Here is a 22,000-nt window from a genome sequence, read left to right as displayed (position 1 = left end):
TTTACTTTTTGATGAACTATATTCCTTTTGCAGTTGGCATTCAAGGTTACTTTTGGAATAAGTCATCCTAAATAAGTTGCTTCACCTCTCTGGGCTTTGGTTCGCTAATCTATAAAATTTAGACTAGATCACCTCTAAGGTCCTTCCTTGCTCTTATATTTTATAGACAGTAAATGATGGGAGTATTCAAAATAAATAATGGAGACCCAGATAGCAAAATTTTCTGGAAACAAGATTTTAAGATATAGTAATGTTAATATATTTTGATTACTAAAGTTCAGACCCATGATTTCACTGATAAAAGGGATTTTGGATTAATATTATATGCTCCATCATTTACTAGTCTTAGAGTTACCTGGGGCACTAAGTTCAAATAATGTTTATTTGGCCACACAGTCAGTGTGTATAGTGGAAGGACTTGAACCTACATCATTCTGACTCAGGATTGATTTTCTGTCTACTACATGCCACTTTCTCTCCTTACAGCCAATTGTTTCAAGTTTGAATATCTTAGAAAGGGTGGAGGATGAGAACCTCTTTATTTGTTGATAAACCTTAGGAATAGTGGTCTGTTGAAGTGAAGTACCAGCACAAGAACAATATAGAGAAACCAGAACAGGAAAGAGAACAAGCCTTGGAGAGAAGGATCATTGCAGGAAATGTATCAAAATGGATTCTGTATCACTGAACGGAATGACTACCCACTCTCACCACTTCTATATAGAGCCCAAGAGGTTGAGTGCCTATTTCTTAAAATTTCTGATTTTTAAATGTGCTTATTTTTGTTACTTTGTCATTTAAATATAATAAACATAGAACCATTGGATTGCTGACATATGCAACTTTGCTCAAATCATACACAGTGGAGGAGGCAAGAGTTTTGCAACTGTAGTATTTGGTAGTTCTCTGGCTAGGGACTCAGAAAATAAGGAGGTATTAACTGATTTATTTTTATAACTTCCTAAGACAAAGGAAACCTTTGTCTACTGAAAGTTCTCTCTGGGAGTGAACTGGTGATCTGGCTGGGTGATGTATAGGTCTGTGACTAATGAAAAGGAAGCCTTCACAGTAGGTTTTTCTCATTGTTTCCTGGGGTATGATTTCAAAGGAAAACCATTTCTACGTCTGTGTGTGTGTGTGTGTGTGTGTGTGTGTGTGTGTGTGTGTGTATGAGGGGGGTGGGGGGAGATCATGAGCAAGGTATAACTGGAAGTATACATGATCCAATTACATGTTTGGAGTCAGTGACATTTCCACAACTCTATTCACCAGCATAGTACCATATCATACCACCTATGCTACATGTAAAATGAAGATATTGCAAGAAAAAGTGTTTTGTAAGCTGTAAAGCTTACTGTCTATAAATTACTGTCTATAAATCCAACATTGAATGGCCAGCACTAAAATAGACCTGTTTCTTCTCTAACAAAAATTTTAAGGCTGAAGGAAAAGTAGACATTAAATTATGGGCAAATAGGAAGTTCAACTGTGAGTTAATATTTTTATAATTTTAACTCTCCACTGTACAACAAACAAGTATAAGTTTCAATGGAAGAAACAAATCATGGCAGTCAAGTAAGCTAATGCAGATTTAGGTTGTCCTTAGGGGTAGGTATGATATTCAGATGAAGGATGATGATACTCCTGTCATCAAACACAAGTGTTTTTCTTCAGTTCAGTCCAATATCCACAGTCCTTATTGAGGGAGAGAAATAATTGTGGAGAAGTGATCTACCTTCTTGATTATCACCAGCAACAATTGTACATCAAACATTACCAATGGAGAGAACCTGAACCCCCTAGATTACCAATTCTGCTTCCAGGACATTCCTCACAGCCACAATTTTGGGAGGTAACTTATGCAAGGCAAGTCATCCCTATCAACTGACAAGCATCTGCCATCCAAAGAACAAGCAGGGAAGCCTAGTTGAACTAGCAAGGCATCCAGAGGAAAAGAGGAGTCAAACCTTCACCATCTTGACCATCATATCCTCTAAGATTCTGACAGAGATAAGACCAGGACACAACCCAGGAGCCATGGAAATAGCAATGATTCCATCATAGTGCCCAAAGCCAGCATCCTTAGGGGCAACCCCTTAGTTTGCCAACTCAGCTTCTCAGGGCCCAGAAAGAAGAGTTGTCACTAAGTCACTGTCAAATGATTCAATATCAGAAATTGATGTGATGTTTGTTGATGGAAATAACATTAAACAACATTACCAATTGTTCTGTTGCTGTACCATAAGGATCATGAGACTTTCATTTGATCTATAGTTGAATCTTTTTACATGTGTTGTCTCCACCATTATTAAAATAGAAGACTATCTTTTCTATTCACATACTCGTGACTTAGCACTGTGATTTGCACATGAGAAATGCTCAACAAATTTTTTTTTTCATCTGTTCATTCTGGGCACCCCATTTCAGACCTGAACAAGAATGAAACCTGAGGAAAGTGACCAGGGTGATGGAAAGACAAGAATCTATACCACACAGGAACCAAATAGAGGAACTATGAATTTTTAGCCTAGAGATGAGAAGACAAGTTGAGGTTGAGATGCTGTCTTAAGAAGTACATGGGGGCGGGCTAGGTGATGCAGTGGATAGAGCACCGGCCCTGGAGTCAGGAGTACTTGAGTTCAAATCCAGTCTCAGACAAAATAATTACCTAGCTGTGTGGCCTTGGGCAAGCCACTTAACCCCTTTGCCTTGCAGAAACCTTAAAAAAAAAGTACATGAAGGGCTATAATGTATAAAAGGGGTTAAATTACTTGACCTGAAGAGATAGAATTAAAAGTAATGGGTGGAATGAATAGAAGAATTTCAATGAAAAGAATTTCCTAATTGGACTGTTCAAAAGAATAGGCTGCTTCAAGAAGTAAATTCTCTCACACACTAAAGATCATCAAGTAAAGATATTTAACTACTTATCAAAAATATTACAAAATGGATTCATAATTAGGTACAAATGGATCTAGATGGTTTCTAATAGCCTTTCCTATTCTGAGAGTCTATGATCTGATTCACTGGCTAAAGTAGTATTTTAGGACAATATGTGGATACTTAATTATCCCTATAATAGAAGAGTGATTAACATTCTATTTAAGCCAGATCCATCCATTTCTACTATTTCTCACGATCTAAGAGAATACAGGCAATTAGCAGATGTTATAATTTCAGAGGCCATTAGAGGTTTCAGGAAATTCCAAATGTCCCCCAAATCCTCCTTTGCCTGCTATGAACACTTCAAATTCTTTCACCTTGAGAACAAAGTTGATTTCAAAATGACAAAACTGGTTTTGAGTCTCAGTTGTAACATTTACCACCTGAATGATTCTGGATAAATGGCCTAATCTTTTTTGAGCCTGTTTCCTCATCCAAAATATGGGAGTAAGAATGTTTATACTCCCCACCTCACAAGTTGTCATTATAAATTTTAGTTCTTTTTTTAAAATGTGGACACAACAACGAATAAATTCTATGTCACTGTTAGAAATTAAGGTCCAACATACATCAAAATGTATAAAGCAGCACATTCTGTGGCAACTAAAACTAGAAACAAAGTAGATGCCCACTCAATTGTAGAACATCCAAGCAAATGAATATAGTAGATGAATATAATGGAATAATATGCCACTCATAGGGTAATTAAGTCATTAGAAATGATGACCTTAAAAAAATAGAGAAACCTGGGAAGACATATATGAACAGATGTAGAGCAAAACCATGAACAATATACACAACTACCAAGATGTAAATGAAAAGAACAGCAACAAAAAATATTGACAACCAAAACTCTATAATTTTAATGACTGAGTTTGCCCCCAAAGAAAATACCTGAAAATGCAGCTCTTTTCTTTCTTTGAAAAGGTGGAAGACTTCAGAGGTAGAATAAATCATATACTGATGAACTTAATTGATGTATTGGTCTGTTTTATTGAAATTTGTTTTTCATTTTTTTCATTATTGGAAGGCTAGGGAAAGTAATATTTTAAGAAATGGAGATATAAAAAAAGTCAGTACAAAAATGAAGCTGTTATCTCTCATATAACTAGAAATGAAGATTCTGAGAACTTATTTTCAGAGAAAGAAAGGGTATGAGGGCATCAGAAATTCAGGTGGACTACATCTGGGGGGAATGTGGAGAAAGTTACATATATCCAAAGGGATAAAGGAATCAGAAATGGGCAGTTTTATAAAGTCTTTGAATAGGATTGAACCTATGGTAAAAATCCAAAACAAATTCAATCTTCAGATATTCATATTTAGATATTCAACAACATATAGATACTCAACAACAATGAAAAAAAGAAAACAAAAAGGAGGAAGACTTTATTCAATTTCTTTAAGTTTATAGCTATTTGGCATTTTTATGCCCATAGCCTGATCTGGCACATGTTATACCAAGACATAACATTCAGTGGCAGGTTTCCTCAAAGATGAGCAAAGTCAGTTTAGTTATCCTTATAGTTTTCATATTTATTGAACAAACCCTACTAAAATAGCTAAAATACAATGGGTACTTGTAGTGCATTATTAAAGATCACATCATTACAAAAGCCTGCATTGTCTGCAATACACAAATAAATGCCACAACTGCTGAATATTGTTTTTTGCTCTATATACAGCACAGCTGGCATAACCTAAACTTACAAAAAGAGGGTCTGGGAAAATACACAAGAAGGGGGGTTACAATGGGAGTAGGAAGGTGGGATGAGAGTACTATGAAAAGTCAGAGAAGAAAACTAAGTGCATGCATTGGTATTTAACAGTCAGAATCAAAACAGTTCAGAACAAGGCCTGCCCTGTCAAAGGAAGAGCTAAAAAGACAGTTATATAAAAAAATTAAGGTGGGCTTTCAGACCGTGGCTAACACAACATTTCATGAGTAGATGGTATTGTTTGGTTTAGTTTTTGTCAGTTTCACTGGGAACAAGAACAAAAATGTAAAATCTACATTTGATAAGACTGCCAATACCTGCTCTGCCATTTAAAAAAATGAAATGCTCTATTTTCATTTTTAAAGGAAGGAGTAATTATCATGTTCCTATGAATTTTAAAGAGTTCATTTAAAAACCTGTCTCCTTTTCCAAATGTCTTCCAAACAGAGAGTAATTTTAAAAGAGTTTCATAAAAATTCCTGTAAAATTATTGCTTCTCTTTTCTCTAAGTTAGGCAGGCAAGGGTATAGAAAGGAGATTTATATGTAAATTACATTTAGTGGTTGCTCCCGATACAACTGCATATTGTGAGCACACTCTGATGTAATGTCAGTGCTTCACGGGCTTTAGAAATATTCACTCACCATACAACATTGAATAGGAAAGCCACACTGAAGACACAAGAAAACATGTCAGTCCAGTCTAAAGAACAACATTCAAGGAAACAAAGTACCAACACCTTCTTAGGACATGGAAAAAAAATTAACTCCATCAGAGCTACCTTGCCAAGGAGCATGTTTAAAGTCCAAAATAGCACCATTCATCAGTGTCTCAAATCCTGTGGCAGCATCTCAATCACTTACCACAAGGAAACAATGAGTTTCAAACTACTTCTATACATCAAAAGAGTACATGGATAAAATATAGAGATATACAGACAATTGATGAAAATAAACTACTAGGCTTGTTACATCTAAATGAAAAAAAAAATGGGGACTCTCAGCCTCTGCAAGGAGCAGTTGGGAGCTATGTGAGTGGAAAGTAAAAAATTTACCAGTTGCATGTAAGAGCAGTAAGAGTGTGAAGAGTGGAAGACAATGTTGTAGGAGAACCAGGCCTGAAGGCCCACCTGTAATGTTTGTAAACGTGGATTCACAGTGTGAAATTCTGAGTTTTCACTGAAGTCAGAATGATTAAAAACTGATTTTATGATACATATTTGTCCACTGTAATTCTCTAAAGGAAGGCTCAGAGTCCCATAGTTTCTTCTTATACTTGATGATTACACAGAAACAATTTCCATATATGACACTATGACTTCATCATTACCCATACATCATATGTAATACAAATGGAGGAATTATGATTAAAAAGTGTAGAGGTAATCGATTCTTGTGGAGCAGTGTCCATCACCACTGAGTAGAATCAGGGATGCAGCTGCAATCTCATCTTGCTTTTTTCGATTAACTTCCCTTGGAACAGGGGCATTTTCCTACAAAGTGAACACACACACACACACACACACACACACACACACACACACATACACATATGCACACACACACACAAAGAGAAAGTTAGCAGGGCTTTTTTAATAATTATCAATTTGTTTCCCATTATCCCATGACAGTTTTGAACTTAAAAGTCTGTATATTAAACAGTTTCAATATAAATATTTGGGACACATGTAAATGTGTAATGATATATACACATATACATATACATATACATATGTTTTAAATAAAGAAACAAATCTTGGAACTTGGGGGATAAAGGGTGTATTTTTGTCCAACAACATCCAACAGAGGCCCAATATTTCCAAATTGGGTTTTTTTTTTCTTGATTAGGGATTCCCTAAGCTTAGGTTAACCAAAAGATGCTAAAGACCTTTATCAATAAAATGTAATGAAATTTCTTGAAGACAAGGGCTACTTCTTTTTTTTCTTTTTAATTTTTGTGCTTTACAAACATCCAACTAAATCGAATTAACAGGCTTATAGTATCATAGTATCAAAGTTTTAGAAATGGAAATGCAAATGCTGTTGATTAAAATCCTTTCATTTTACAAATAAGGAAAACAAGGTTCCAAGTCTCCATTCCAAGTCCAATGCCCTATTCGTTACACCGTAATGTCTTTCATTTTTTTCAAATGTCACTTTAAAAATTGATTTATTAATTTAGTAGGTTTCATTTACAAACATCTAAAAAGCATTTATCAACATAAAAGATGCAAAAGTCCTCAAGGGATACACAGTCTAATAATGATATATGAATTTATAAGTAAATAAAATATGTACATACTTTAACAGCAAATATAATTTTCCATAAAGATCTTCACATGATTTATTCTATACATGACTGTTTTTGCTTTTAGCATTTATGCTTTGTTATTTATGAAAGAGACACCATGAATAAGAGAGAAGAACAGGACATCTGAGTTCTAAGCCCTCTGTCTAAAACTAAAAGGAAAGGGGAAAGTGATAACAATAAATGACATTTATATAACTTTTTTTAAGGTTTCAAAGCATTTCACAAAATGTAACTTCATTTAATCTTTACAAAAGTCCTTTGAAATAGGTACAGCAAGCATTATTACATACATTTTAAAGGTGAGAAAGGTGAGGTTCAAAGACATGAAATCACTTGTTCAGGGTCATAAGAGTTAGAAAAGTTAGAAAGGTGGAATTATAATCCAGGCCTAACATACACTTAATAGAGAGTCATAGTACTTCTCAGAAAAGATGATAGAAGCTAAGGAAGACAGGGAGAAAGAGACAGAAACAGAAACAGAGAGAGAAAGAGAGATCATGTTACTGAGGAAGAGCAGAAGACAACTACAAGTAGCTACAGTACTAATGACATGGCTAGGTCAAAACAGAAGGGAAGATCAACTACAGATGTGTCTGGTAATGAAATTAAGTCCAATGACATAAAGATTAGGAACCCAGAATGTAAGATCTATGATCCAAGAGAAGATGGATATGGTCAAACAGGAGATGGAAAGATTAAACATCTTTAACATTAAACATCTAAACATTGACATCTTAGGTATCAGTGAATATATATGAATGGGAATGGGTGAATTTAATTCAGGTGATCTTTATATATACTACTATAGGTAAGAATCCCTTAGTGGAGTAACCCCTATAATCAATAAAAAGGTTGAAAAAGTAGTACTGGGGTATAATCTTAAAAATGACAAAATAATAGTTATTTGAATCCAATACAAATTGTTCAGTATCACTGTTATTATACAAGCCTACACTCCAACTATTAATGTTGAAGATGCCAAAGTTGATCAGTTCTACAACATCTAGTAATAACACCCCAAAAAAGACACATTCATCATAAGGGATTGAAATGCTAGAGTAGGAAATCAAAATATAATTGAAATAATGGGCAAGTTTAACCTTGGAGCATGCATGAAATGAAGCAAGGCAGACACTAATAGAGTTTTGTCAAGATAAATAACTGGTCATAACAAATATTCTTTTACAATAATCCAAAGGTGATTCTACACATGGACATCACCAGATGATCAATATTATAGCCAAAAGTAGAGAAATTCTATGCAGTCAGTTAAGACACGACATGGAACTGATTCTGGCTCAGATTATGAGCTTCTTATCAGAAAATTCAGACTCAAATTGAATAAAGTTGGAAAATCCATCAGATCATATGGTCATGACTCAAAATCATTACTCAGGAATATGAAATAGAAACAATGAATAGATTTAAGGGATTAGATCTGGTAGATGAGTACCAGAAGAATTATGGCTAGAGGTTCATGATATTATAAAAGAGATAGGAACAAAAAATTTCAAGGAAAAAGATGAGGAATAAAACAAAATGGCTGTCTGAGAAGGTTTTACAAATAGCTGAGAAAAAAGTAGGAAAGCAAATGGCAAAGAAGAAAAGAAAAATTATACCTAATTGCACATAGAATTCCAAAGAATGGAGATGGGCAAAAAAGGTTTTCTTAAATGAGCAATGAAAAGAAATAGCAGAAAACAATAGACTAGGAAAAGACAAAAGATCTCTTCAAGAAAGTAAGAGATAATGGGGCGGCTAGGTGGCACAGTGGATAGAGCACCGGCCTTGGAGTCAGGAGTACCTGGGTTCAAATCTGGCCTTAGACACTTAATAATTACCTAGCTGTGTGGCCTTGGGCAAGCCACTTAACCCCACTTGCCTTGCAAAAACCTAAAAAAAAAGTAAGAGATATTGAGGGAAAGTTTCATACAAAAATGGGCATGTAAAAAGACAAAACTGGTAAGGACTTAACAGAAGCAGAAGAGATTAAGAAGTGGGAATAATATAGAGAAGAACTCTATAAGAAAGATCTTAACATCACTGACAGTCAGGATGATGTGTTTTCTGATCTAGAGTCAGAGTTAACCCAGAGAATTAAGTCTGGATAGAATACTAAAAAAAAGCAGAGATATCATTTTGCTGAGAAAGGTCTTTATAGGCTAAATTATGGCTTTCCAGTACCACATCAAGTGGACTTTGGGAAGCACTGCTAATCATAAAGTTAATGGAATTAATAGAACTCCAGCTGAACTTTTTAAAATCCTAAAAGGAGATTCTGTTAAAGTTTGTACTTAATATGCCACCAGTGGGCTAAATATGGAAAAGATCAGTTTACATCCCAGTCCAAGAAATGTTCAAAGTACAAAATTATTATTCTCATTTCATATATCAGTACATTTATGCATAATATTCTGGAAACTAAACTTCAGTAATATATGAACCAAGAATTACCAGAAGAACAGGCTGGTTTTCAAAGAGGTGGAGGAACTAGAAACCAAATTGCCAACATTCACTGGATTATGAAGCAAATAAGGGAATTGTAGAATAACATTTACTTCTGCTTCTTTGACTACACTAAAATTTTTAACTGTGAGGATCACAACAAAATGTGGTAAGTCCTCAAATAGGTGGGAGTACTAGATCATCTTAGTTGTTTATTGAGGAACCAAGAAGCAACAATTAGAATTAGAACAACTGATTGGTTTAAGATTTTAAAAGGAGTAGAACAAGACTACACGTTGTCATGTTATTTAGTTAACTTATATGCTGAGCATATCATATGAAATGCCAGGCTAAATGAAACAAATGCCTGAATTAAGTTTGCTGAGTGAAACATCAACAATCTCAGATTTGCAGATGATACCATTCTGAAGAAAGGGAAGAGGAATTAGAAAGCCTCTTGATGAGGGTGAAAGAAGAGATTATAAAGTTGGCTTGAAGCTTAACATCAAAAAAAAAAACAAAAACCTAAGGTCATGCAAGTGGTCCTCATCATTTCTTGGCAAACAGAGGAAGAAGAAATAAAAGTAGTGTCAGATTTTATATTTTTGGGTTCAAATATCATTGCAGATGATGACTGCAGTCATGATATTAAAAGACACTTGGTCCTTGGAAGGAAGGTTATGGCAAATCTGGACAGCATACTAAAAATCACTTTGCTAAGAAAGGTGTTTATAGTCAAAGTTTTCCAGTATGGTTGTAAGAGTTGGACTTATAAGGAAAATGAGTGCCACAGCATCAAAGTTTTCAAATTACAGTTTTGAAGAAGACTTTTAACATCCCTTGGACAGCAGGGAACTCAAATCAGTCAATATGGAAAGAAATTAATTTAGAGTATTCATTAGAAGGGTAAATACTGAAACTGAAACTGAACCTTATATAATTTGAAAATATGAGAAGACAAGAGTAATTAGAAAGGATTTAATGCTGGGAAAGATTAAAAGAAAAGGAGAAGGCAGAGGAGGAAATGGATAAATAGTATCATAGAAACAACAAACTTGAGTTTGGACAGATTTCAGGAGAAAATAAAGGATAGAAAGGTTTGATCCATGGGGGTCATGACTGAACAACTGAATAATAATATTGTGCATTAACCAATCTGCAATACTTGCTAATTTATGAAGTATGGCTGGATGTACCAAATTAATATTTTCTCTTCCCATCCTCAAAATCTCTGATCTAGATCAGAAAGTCAAAAGATCTAGACAGTTGATTTGAATAGATGTGAATAGCTGGACTGAAAGACAAGTACCTTTTAAAGGATATTTTGGGGAAGAATTCAGAATTTCAAAGCAACCTAAAGACTGAATATAATAGAGCAAGATTATAATAAACCAAATTTAACATATAATCGAACTATTAAAAGATCACTATTCCTACCACATGTTCCATATTAAATATTAGCTCTATCTGTTTTATATGTTTTGTTTCTTCATTTGTAAATTCTGGTTATAACATAGTCATTCTTAGAGTTTATGTGAGAAATTCTGATAAATAGAATTTCCATAAACCCAATGAAAAGTGCAGTAGAAACTCCATGTACTTCTTAACTTCTTTTGATTTGCACTTTGGTTGGGTTTCATTATACTACATGGGACTAAATCAGAAAATTAAAATGAAAATACACAGACACTTTTGTTGACTTAAGCAAATTTCCAACTATAGTATTTTGGACCGTTCCTTTTAGCTGTGAAAATAATTCTAATCTTGACATTCTGTCATGTGATCATAACATAGAGAACTACATTGACTCCTGTTGGTTTAAAACAACTTTCTTTTTCACCCTACTGATTTGCATGGTTCACAGTTTGAGAACACTCTGATGGTTAGTAAAACAGTAGAACTTGTGAATTTCATTTTTATAGCCTAGCATGGGCAAGGGGGAAAATCAAAGATGTTTCACCAAATAATTAAATCTTTCATATGGCTGGAAGAACATAACTCTGCCTTCTTTGGCAATAACCCACAAAAAATAATTAATTTTTTTCCTAAAACCCTGGAAATAACAGTTACAGAATTTTTCTGGACCCACTCTTAATAATCAATTATTTCTTTTCCATGCAGTATTCCCCTTCCTCATAATGCAAGATACAGAGCCCACAGAATGAAGCAGAGTTGGTTAAATGTCTGATCGATTCAGAAACAACCCTTAGTAAAATGATTTCTCTTCTTCCATTCTTCTATTCAATCTTTATCAAACAGAATTTGGATCACATAACTCTTTAATGCAAATAGGAAAAAAATACAAACTCCTGAACTTAACATTTAAAAGCCCTCTTCAACTTTTCATTCATACATTTTCATACATAAGTCCCTTATAAACAATTTCATGTTCTCAATAAATTGGGAAACTGTCCATTTCTCTGATGCTGTCCTGCCCTCTACTACCTTTCCATAATTACATGCCAGGAAATGGATTTCTTCCAGAGTTCCATCTGATGATTTCCATTCCTTTCTTCAAGGTTTAACTCAGATGTCATATCTTTAATAAAGTTTTCTCTATTTCACTCAACCAAAAATGTTATGTCCCTCTCAAATTTTTCTACAATATTTTGTTTAGATTTCTCCCTTTGCCCTTTTCACTTCTGAGACTATATCATATTTATTTTTGTACATTATCTCCCTATTACTACTCAAAGTCCTTGGAGGCAGGGACTGAATCATTTTTCATCTCTGTATCTATCACCAGTACCTAAAGCAGTGCCATTTATTTGTCTGTCTGTCTGTCTGTCTGTCTGTCTGTCTGTCTATCTATCTATCTATCTATCTATCTATCTATCTATCTATTGTTCATACCCATTCCTTCCACAAGTATAGGTCAGCAAATCACCTATGAATTATAGTCTTAAAATGTTGCTTGAGGGACTGAATTCAGTGACATAGCCAGTATATATAAGGCAGGATTGGAACCCAAGACTTCCTCACTCCAAAGCTACTCCTTTACCATACTACTTACTTCCCATGCCTTACATGCTGCAGTTGTTTCTTAACAATTTTTTTGTTAAGATGTTGATAGTTAAAGGTCCATTGAGTAAAACTAATCACTCTATCCGACTTTAAGAAAACTAGCTTAAAGATAAGGTCAACTCTACGGAATCAAACAACCAAAACCACTAGAGTAGGCATGAGAAATCTCTGAAAGTCAGAAATATATTGGTGTAAGTTTAAAAGACTTGGTCATGCCTCTATAGGTCTTCTATAAAATAGCAAGGCAATTCAAAATCTAAACATTTAAGTGTCTGGCAGCAGAGAGGGAAGTAACATTTCAACCAAGCCCATCAAAGGGAATAAACAGTTCCAAGAGGAAGGAGATGGGCTTTGTCTTTTTGCTCCCCCTTGACCAGAGGAAAACTCTGTGAACTTGGAGGGGTCAGATAATTTGAATTTACTGGCGTTCTAGTAGTGTCTCTGGAATAGCAGTGACTGGAAGCAGAATGTTTGTGTGTGTGTGTGTGTGTGTGTGTGGCCTGGAACTAGAAAAACTGGACTCACCAAGAAAAGGTAACCTTAAAACTCTATAATGAATCTACTAGAATTCTATAGTACTACTAGAGGGAACTTAATCAAGGATAGAGAGAGATAGCCAGAAACAAGGAGTCATGGGATACCTCTTTGCCACATGAATTTTGTAAGTTTGAGCTCACTTTACCCTGGATATACTGATGGGAGAGTGTGTCACAGATTTTTTTTGGGGGGGGAGGCAGGGGATATTTTATATTGTTTATTCTTACTATACCAAAATAATATATATATCCCTTTCTAAAATTTAGTTATCTGATAGAGAAATGGATAAAAATTGATAATCACTGGAATAAATATACTGGTGAAGATTTTTTAGTTAGAAAAACATCCCCAACTCCTCAGCAGAACCAGGGTCTGGGAGGGGTAGAGAAAGACAATTCTAGTGTCCTTGTCTCACTTAGGTTAACTTTGAAAACTGTGAAGGACTTTAAAAGTGAACGCTCTTATTATCATATAAAAATGCTAGCTCTATCTTTACAGCATCTCTTCCTCTATAAGATTTGGAAAAAAATGTGTATTAAATATTTGATACAGCTCTTTTTCAAATCAGTCATGGAATATAGATAGTGTCTATGAAAATCAGGGTTGAACAATAGGTCTAGATAATTTTTTTGTTGTTTTTTGAAAGGCAATGGTGTTAAGTCACTTGCCCAAGGTCACACAACTAAGTAAGTATTAAGTGTGGAGGCTGAATTTTAACTCAGGACCTTCTGACCAGGGCTGGTGCTCTGTCCACTGAGTCACCCAGCTGAACTTGAATAATTTTTTAAAAACCAGAATGATGCTTAAGAATCTATAAAGAAAGGTAGAATACCTTCCTGATTCTTCCTTTTGTTTGCTATTTAGGGGACAAGTTTGTATAAATTTGGGGCATGTCTTCAGAGGTGAAAAGTGACATCTAAATATATATGGGGTGGGGGGAGAGATTCAACTAGGACACATTACTGTAATTACTTTATACTCAGCCAGGTAGAAATAGCAATACATTAAAAAAAAATCTTTTTCTACTGCTTTTTTTTCCTGCTTTCCATTTTATTTACTAGCTAATCCCTATTGGCCAGAATTTTCTCATTAGTGGACAACTTACCTGAGAGTGAAAAATGACCCAAGATCATAGGTAAAAAGCTAAAAGTTGCTTTGGAGAACATACAATCCAGATCCTTTATCTAAAAATGAGGAAACTGAGATCTGATTTATTATATCTCTTCCTCCTTAAAGAAGCAAGTTCCAAGATCATTCAATATCTCATTCATCACTTCTTCTAGACTAATGCATGAAACTATTCTATGGCATTCCCAACAATGGTCAAGATAACACACGGACTTTATTTAAGAGACTCAAAATTCTAGTTTCTCATCATTTTTCAATATATGCTACTGCTTAAGGCATAATAGAATTAAATTTATAAAAGTACTATTGGAGAATTAAATTTTTACATGTAAAGAATATAAATCTCCAAAGAATTTTAAATGAGTATGCATAGAGGGAAATGGAGAGTCACATGGTGGGTATAAATAAGCTACAACATAAATTAAACTCAGGAGCTTTGAAAGAAAAAAAGAGTAAGATGTCATTAGGTACATGGATTATAGAAGGGAAAAAAATGAGTGTACCAAATGATGAAGAGAAGGGATTAAAAATGGCCAGCCAAGAAAAATGAAGAAACTCAGAGGAGACCATGAACAAGAAACATGTAGGATGGGTAGGCATGGATAGTTTGTGGTCTTTGTTGTTGGAAGGAAACCCTAATTAATGGGATCACAGATCCTTTTAAATATTAAAATTTTCTGGTAAATCATAAAAACTATGATAATTTAAAAGTAAATAATATCATTATTAAAGCATAATTCTAATTCTTGGGAAAATAATATGGAATAAGGCAGCTAGAGCTTTATTACCTTGGGAAAACTTCCATCCTCTTGATTAGTTGGAAATGAGTCCTGAACAACCCAAAATATTAGTTTTGAGTGACAGATCTGCAGAAGAACAAATAAATACATAGTTTTATTAAAAAGATACACTCTGAAATCAAATATCACCCCAAATTCTCCTAAGTAGCCAGTTCACTTATAGTTATACCTCATTCAGTTCCAGGTCCTATTAACTTTTTCAGAAAACTGGGTTACTGTTTATTTGATAAAGGACCTATAGAACTAAGTTAGCACCTCTAGATTAATGGCTACAGTGTCTGTTAAAATATATATACTATTAACCAATATAACCTCCAGGAACCTTAATGATGAGCTTCATTATAATTAAGCAAATTCAGACTCTGAGAAAGTCCACTTTTTAAAGTCACCTTCAACCGAAGCCTTTGCAAATTCAAAATTCATGAGATCAAAGTATATTAAACTACTAAAAGGTAAGTAAACATCCTAGTATGGAAAAAAAAGACTAATGGATGGCTTTTGGGGCAAAATTTTGTCCTTTAAATTAAACAATATTAAAAATGAATGTTGAAAACTATCTTTACATATATTTGAAAAAAATAAAATATTATTAACTAGAAAAATAAATAGGACAAAGCTCAAAGGAATATGCTGACACAAGTACAAAGGGAAAATACTTCTTTCTACTTAGTTTTCTTTAAATATGAATTCTTTATACTTTTATAAGATCACCAAAAAGACAGTTTCCCCACAACAACAAAAAGCAATGAAGACAAAGTCCCAAGTGGTGCTAAGCTCTATATTTTCCCTTTAGGATCTGACTCAGTGTGATTCAGTTTTAAAAATTCTACTATTTCACCATAGCACACATAAGAGAGTAATGTAAAGATAGAGATATTTTTTGCTTTCTGAAGCAGAGTTTAAATTAGCTTGACCACTATAATAATTGCAACCATTTTTTTCAACCCACTCTATTCTAGAAGATCTGAGTTGCCCACAAGTCAAGGGGTTTGACTATAAGGGAAACTATGAGTCACTATTTTTTCTCTTATTTCCAGCATTTGGCCCCTTCCAAATATTCTTGTTTTGTTTTGTTGTTTTGCAAGGCAAATGGGGTTAAGTGGCTTGCCCAAGGCCACACAGCTAGGTAATTATTAAGTGTCTGAGGCTGGATTTGAACTCAGAGACACCTGACTCCACGGCCGGTGCTCTATCACGCCACCTAGCCACCCCTCCCTTCCATATCTTAAATGCTATGATATCAAACACCAAATTAATCCTAAACCAAACTAATCTACAAATATTTCCCCAAAGCTAATGGAATGGAGAGGCAAAGTGAGTCTCTACAGACTCATCATATGCTTCCACATTTACCATATATACTTTTTACCTTAAATGGTCTTAATCAAGGTTACAGGTATATTTTCCACAGGCCTATACTCTCATCCTCTGCTGAGATATTATTCTATGGCCTACACTATTTTCTTAGAATAAAATTTAGCAAGGAACAATTCCTTGGCCCTCCTGTTTAAGGTGGGATGGGTTACAAAAACAAAATAGACTCTAAAGTAAACTGATTTGAAAGCTAAAAGTGTAAAACAAACTCTTTGTAAATACAGTAAAATATTAGCTCTGGGGGATTCTAAGTGACTGAATATACATACACTTATAAGTACAAGCAACAATTTACAAAATGATTGTATTTATTTCATTACTCGTGATCTTGAATCTTTATGCAGGAGAAATAATATGCTCATAAATAATGATTAAATTATCATAATCACAGGAAAACTGAAATTAAGTAAATATTATTTTAAAAATTTGGTGTTTCTTAGGTCTTTCTAGGAGCAGGATTATCAGAAGACTTTATATTGTCACCTTATTTATTAAACTTAAATACTGAGCACATAATAGAAATGTAAGGTTGGATAAATCAGAAGATGAATTAAGGTTGCCATAGGAAATATCGACAATCTCAGATAAACAGATGATACCACTCTGATGGCAGAAAGAAAAATTAAGAAGCCTCTTGATGAGGGTAAAAGAGGAGATTATAAAAGCTGGCTTTAAGTTTAGCATAAAAAAAACTAAGATCATGTCAACTGATCTCATCACTTCTTGGCAAATAGAGGAAAAAGCAACAGAAGCAGTGTCAGATTTTATATTCTTGGGCTCAAAGATCATTGCTAATGACAACTGCAGCCATAAAATGAAAAAACACTTGGTCCCTGCTAGGAATCTGGAGAACATACTAAAAAGAAAAGATACTATCTTGCTGACAAAGACCTATAGTTTTGCCAGTGAGAGTTATACTATAGGAAAGCTAAATGCCACAAATGGAAACTTTCAAATTATGTTGCTGGAGAAAATTTTAAGAATTCCTAGGACAGCAGGAAAGTCAAATCAGTTAATACTATTCAGATTATTCAATGGAAAGTCTAATAATGAAGTTGAATCATGTAATTTTAGCCACAAAATGAAAAGGCAGGATTTATTAGAAAAGACCTTGATTTTTAAAAAGACTGAAGGCATAAGAAAAAGAGCATGGCAAAGAATGAGATGGAGAGAAAGTATAATGAAAACACTGAACTTGGATAGTCCTCCAGAAAGTAGAGTATAGTCCACAAGTGGTCTATGGATTTACAAAGAATTATATATAACTGAATAACTAGTTGAACCACAACCAATATGAGTTAAGTAATGTATAAGTGGATTTTAAAACTAGAATTTACTACTCACTGGCAGGCAGTGAATTCTGTTTATTTTTTTTTATTTTTATTTATTTAAGACAATGAGGTGTAAGTGACTTGCCCAAGGTCACACAACTAAGCAATTATTAAGTGTCTGAGGCTGGATTTCAACTCCAGGGCCTGTCCTCTATCCACCGTGCCTAACTGCCCTTGAAATCTGTTTGTTAACACACAAGGAAAATCAATGGGTACACACACAGACACACAGACACACACACACACACACACACAGACACACACACACACGCACTCGTTGGCAAAGCTGTCAGAATGCAATAGTTAATGCTAGTCTTCTCCCAGATATTACTGGTCATGTTCAATACTAAGAATCTAAACTTAGATTCTAAATGGGTTAAAGAATCATTTTCTTGCAACAGCATTAAATCAAAGTATAGATGGTTCTGAAGGATGATGGGGTACTATTCTCCAGCCTACACTATTTTCTTAGCCTAAATTTCAGCAAGGATCAACTTCTTGACTCTCCTGTTTAAGGAGAAATGTGATATAAAAAAACAAAATAGAATTGAAAATAAAATTCTAGAGATCAGTATTTAAGTTTGGAATGTTTAAAAAGAAAATAGCTCTAGTGTTTTACTGTGTCCTATGAATGAGACACAAGATGAAATCAGACAGGAGCAGGAAAAGCTAAGCTGACATAAGAAAACAAGCAAAATGACATAAGAGCATTTTGTCATTCAGAAAGCTCAAGTAGCACCTCAACTTTATAGGGAGAGACATGAAGCAATGTTTAAATGGTGAATTATATTTCATAATACTTTGTAGCAACAAGGAAATAATTCATTGAAACTTTAGAAAGCCTTGAAAGCTAAGGGTTGTGAATACTGAGTTACTAAAAGTAAAGGGGATGAGGGAAAATTAAAGAGAAAGAAAAGAGACTACAAAACCAATAATAAAACCATTCCTTTCTATTGTCCTGAAGGTGCCTTCACTTTACCTAATTATTATACAGCTATAAATTGCCAACCTTCCAATGAAGTCAAGGGCCTTTACCAGTCTATTATTATCCAGCACTTGTTAATAGTTCCAAAGATAACACACTTCTAGGAAATGTATTGTATTTTTAAATAAAAAATAAAAATGAATGAATATTCTCTCTCTCTCTCTCTCTCTCTCTCTCTCTCACTCACACACACACACACACACACACACACACACACACACACAAACACACACACACATCAGCTTTAGTAACAGGGACCAGGGACTTCAGAAAAGCCTGGAAAGATTTACATGAATTGATGATGAAGTAAACAGAACCAGAACAACATTATTCACATTAACAGCAAAACTGTGTGATGATCAACTATGATGGACTTGCTCTTCTCAGCAGTATAATAACCAAAAAAATATTCTAAAGGACTTGTGATGGAAAATACCACCCACATCCAGAGAAAAAGGAGTTTGAATACAGACCAAAGCTTACTATTTTCAATTTTTAAAAGTTGTTTTATGTATTATTGTTTTCCCCTTTAATGTTTTTTCTTTCCTTTTTGATTTGATTCTTCTTTTACAACATGATTAATATGGATATATGTTTAACATAGTTACATATGTATACCAACCAATATTAGACTGTTTTCTGTCAGGGGAAAGGGCAAGGAAGGGACAGAAGGAGAAAAATATGAAACTCAAAACCTTACAAAAAATAACTGTTGAAAACTATCTTTACATGTAGTTGGAAAAATAAATAAATAAAATATTATTAGATTAAAAAAAAAAGCTAAGGGGCACAGTTGCCTGGCCTAGAGTTTGAAGACCTGAGTTAAATCTAGTCTCACTTAAAAACTGTGTGATCCTGGACAAGTCACTTAATCCTGTTTGAGGAAACTCAATTTCCTCATCTTTAAAGTGAGTTGAAAAAGTAAATGGCAAACCATTCCAGCATCTTTGCCAAGAAAACCCCAAATGGGGTCATAACGAGTCAGATCCAACTGAAATGATTGAATAACTATGAAGGTTTTCCTAGGTTTTTATACACAAGTAGAAGTTCATCAGTATGTTGGAAAATAATATAAAAAGCAATTAAAAATTATATGTGGATTACACATTGTAATAAGTTCTTAATAGTACTCTAAATTCACTGTATACATTATAAAGAAATTAAAAAACCTGCTTCTTTAGAGTTTTATACTTTAAAGTATAAGTTACTTTACTTTAGAAAGCAACTAAGTTGATTTAATTTCAGGGGGTTTAACCCAGGGATCCTGAACTTATGTGTTATGTATAAATATATGTATATAAACTCACATATATATGCATTTACATATGTGTATTGATTTATCTACACCTATTTGATTATCATTTCTATATCATTTGTTTTAGAGACCAGACAAGATGTCAGAGTAAAAGGATGCAATACGGCCCAGCTTCCTACCTCACAACCATTCAATAAAGTCCTAGAAAAGCAACAGAACAAGGGGGAAAAATTTCACAGTGAGTCACTTTTCTAGCCTTGGTCAGGATAGGAAGAGAGACAAAGATCTGGTCAAGACAAATAAAGGTCTTCAGGCACTGGGGAGTGAGTCTTGGATAGGAAATAATCTCCAGGCATCTTACATTACCAAGGACACAGTTCAGCTCCTGAAAAAAAAAAACCCAAAACAAAAACTCTCAGGAACATTATAATCAAAATCAAGTGCTTTCAGGTCAAAAAAGTTAGGGAAATTAGCCAGAAAGCAAGAATCCAAGGATCATTCAAGATCACACAAGATTTTCTTATTTCTTTCCTGTCTACTAACGCCTCCCCCTCCACTGAGGGAGTAAAAATGAAAAAACAAAGCCCTTAATACATAGCTACACTGTTTGAAAGAAACCAATGCTTGGATTGGTCATATGCAAAAATGTGTGCAATTTTTCTGGATTTTAATTAAATTCATTATCTTTCTAGTGGAGGTGAATAATATTTTATCTTCATTCATCTAGAATATGGGTTACCATCATGTTGATTAAAGTGCTAAAGTTTTTCAAATTGTTTTCTCTATAGTATTCATTAAATGTATAATTATTTTCCTAGTTTTTAGGTTTAAAGTATAGATGTGGATTGCTTCTCTAATTAAAGGTAGTCAATATTTGTACTTAAGATCCAGAATTGGATATTTGTAGATGCTCTAATATAGTGACACTGAGTTAGTAAAGGAGATAAAATTCCCATTTGGCTAATGTTTCATCCAGTTAAACTGAATTCCTTTATAATTATCAATAAATGCAAAAGAGCCTGCACAGTGTATGAATATTCATACAGAACACAACTGGTCTATTGTATAAAAGTAACATTACAATTTTTGAGAAAAATTCTCTTTTTTCTTTTAATATTGCTGCATTGTCTATACTTTCCTTTCCACCTAGGGGAAAAGCATATCTGAATTAATTATACTAAAAAGTTTGAATCACATTCTTCCTGTGATTTTTCAGAAATAGGTCTGAACTCCTGGGGGAAAAAACATAAATAGGATAATCAGGAAGAAACAAGATAGAGAGAAATACAAAGTAATAATAAATAAAAAATTCTTAACCCAAGTCTCACTTCTCAAAGACAGAGAACTGAGTCAAACTAATAAGAATATATTTTTAAGAAATTTATACAGCATCCCCTAAATTGATAAATGCTCAAAAGATATGAATAGGTAGTTTTCCTACAAAGAAATTAAAGTTATCTCTAGTCATATTAAAAAATGCTCTAAATTACTATTCATTAGAGAAATGCAACATGAAACAACTCTGAACTACCACCCCACAACTATCAGATTGTCTCATATGACAAAAAAGGAAAAATGAGAAACGTTGGAGGGGAATTGGGTAAATTTAGCCACTAATGCACTAGTGGTGGAATTTTGAACTGATTTCAACCATTCTGGACAGCAATTTGGATACATGCCCAAAGGGCTATAAAATCACATGTATCCTTTGACTCTATTAGGTCTGTATCCCAAAGAGTTTTTTTTAAGAAGGAAAAGGACTTCTATGTACAAAAATTTTTATAGCTCCTTTAGTGGTAGCAAAGAACTGAAAATTGAGGGGGGGGGATGCCCATCGAATGGGGAATGATTGAACAAGTTGTGGTATATGATTGTGATGGAATAAGAAATGACAAATAGGATGCTCTCAGATAAACCCAGAAAGACATGAATTGATGCAAAGTAAAACAAGCAGAATCAGAATATTGTATACAGTAACAATAATATTGTATGATGTTTGTGAATGACTGAGTTTTTCCTCAGCAATCAATGATCTAGGACAATTCCAAAGGGATGTATGATGAAAAATGACATCCACCTCCAGAGAAACGATTGATGGAGTCTGAATGCATGCTGAAGTCTACATTTTTACCTTTTTTATTTGTGTGTTT

The 22,000-nt window shown here is 34.0% G+C and overlaps 1 long non-coding RNA gene across 1 annotated transcript in view; it reads right to left on the bottom strand.

The window, feature by feature from the left end:
- Positions 1–3,785: 3,785 nt before the first annotated feature.
- Positions 3,786–22,000, bottom strand: part of LOC141497889 (uncharacterized) — a 30,369-nt gene continuing 12,154 nt past the window's right edge. The window contains exons 3-4 of the long non-coding RNA XR_012471484.1: positions 14,894–14,971; positions 3,786–6,153 (exon numbers count right to left, since the gene is read on the bottom strand). This is a non-coding gene — a long non-coding RNA (uncharacterized LOC141497889). The remainder of the gene's footprint in view (positions 6,154–14,893; positions 14,972–22,000) is intronic.

Source organism: Macrotis lagotis, chromosome X (assembly GCF_037893015.1).
Source record: "Macrotis lagotis isolate mMagLag1 chromosome X, bilby.v1.9.chrom.fasta, whole genome shotgun sequence".
In the NCBI taxonomy this organism is placed as follows: Eukaryota; Metazoa; Chordata; class Mammalia; order Peramelemorphia; family Peramelidae; genus Macrotis; species Macrotis lagotis.
The sequence above is the reverse complement of the archived record's forward strand: the minus strand, read 5'-3'. Positions and strand labels throughout refer to the sequence as shown.